This window comes from Phalaenopsis equestris, unplaced genomic scaffold (assembly GCF_001263595.1).
Source record: "Phalaenopsis equestris unplaced genomic scaffold, ASM126359v1 Scaffold000381, whole genome shotgun sequence".
Classification (NCBI taxonomy): Eukaryota; Viridiplantae; Streptophyta; class Magnoliopsida; order Asparagales; family Orchidaceae; genus Phalaenopsis; species Phalaenopsis equestris.
The window spans coordinates 14,582-16,422 of record NW_018164823.1 but is presented as its reverse complement, the minus strand read 5'-3'; positions in this window follow the sequence as shown (position 1 = coordinate 16,422).

Here is a 1,841-nt window from a genome sequence, read left to right as displayed (position 1 = left end):
TAGCATTTGTCTAAGGGCCTCTTACCTCACTTCCATGTGGGATCAATAAACGAGACTCCACTAGAGCCCTATATTACTTGAGCTATATGTATACTTGCGTTTGAAATTGTGACTTTACAAAATCATTATAAATATATAAATATGGATTCATAAATTCTTGCATATTAAAAGTCGCATCAAGTTTTTGGCACCGTTGCCGGGGATTAAAATTTTCTAGTAGTGGTGTCAAATTCTTGTATTTTTAGGTATATAAAAAGTCGCTGTCAAGTTTTTGGCGTCGTTGTCGGGGAAGCTTCGGTAAGAACTTTAGGAGAATTTTAGTTGAAGAAATTAGGCTTAAAGATGGAAAACTGTAGTGTCGTAAAAATTATTTTGTGTGAAAAAGTGTTTTTATATGAAAAAGTGTTGTATGAAAAAGTGCTGTCAAAAAACTATTTGTATCAAAAAGAAGGTGTTTGTAAAAAAGTTTTGTTATGTTGAATATATCTTTTGTTTTATTTATCTAATTATTAAGGTATTGTTTGTTGTGTTGTGTATGTGAAATGAAGGATCCACAGGACTTATACCTTATGATCCTAAGTTAGAAGAAAGAAAAAAAAAATAAAAAAGCAGAAAGGACTTGAAGAACTAGAAATGGAAATGGGAAACTTTCAAAATAATAACATGTAAAATCATCATAAATCCTTGAGGGAGTATATAAATCCTACGACAGATGAAATTCACTCATGTATACAAACCCTTATTGTAGAAACTGACTCATTTGAAATAAATACAGATATTATCCAACTTGTGCAGAACAACCAGTTTGGGGGAACTCCTTTGGAGGATCCCTATTTACACTTATCAAAATTTATAAAACTTTGTGCTATATTTCGTTATAACGATATGTCAGACGATGCTGTCAGACTAAGGCTTTTTCCTTTCTCACTAAGAGATAAGGCTAAAATGTGGTTATACTCATTAGCACCTGGCTCTATTAAAAATTGGGAGGAGTTAACTCAGAAATTCCTAACTAAGTATTTTCCACCTTCAAGGACTACTAAACTTAGAAATGATATTATCTCATTTTGTCAGTGTGAAGCAATGAAAAATATAAGGGTATAATCAATATACGAAGCTTGGGAAAGATTTAAGGAAATTCTTAGAAAATGTCCACATCATTCTTTACCAGACTGATTGATCATTCACACTTTTTATAATGGGTTAGTAGGATCCCTTAGATCTATTATAGATGTTGCTGCTAGAGTTTCATTAATGTCTAAACCCTTTGTGCAAAACCATTTGATGAAGCATCATTTGATGAAGCATATGCGTTATTGAAGAAATGACTACACATGAATTTCAATGGCCCTCTACAAGGGTAAATCGTAAAAAGGTAGCTAGTGTTTATGATATAGATGAGATTTCAATTCTTGCATCTGAAGTTGCCGCAATATCAAGGAAGTTTGACCAATTTGAAATGAACCAAACTCAATTTACTCCAGTAAGTGAGGAAAGTTCATTAGGGCATATGATGGGTTCTAAATTATCATATGATGCTTTAAATACCATAAACAACCTGTCTCTAACTTTTACAGCCCAGGTTGGGAGAACCATCCTAATTTTAACTGGAATCATACTACTGACAGTGGAAACTAAAAATGGGAAAATAATCATGTGAATCCTAATGAAAGTTGGAATAATCAGGGGAACACAAACTATAGACTTACATATCTATCGGATTCTAATAATGATCAACAATTTGAGAATAAGAAGATGTCTATGGAAGAAGTGGTATTGCAAATGGGAAACCAGTTGCAAAGTCAAAATGCTGCGATTAGAAACATAGAGAATCAACTGGG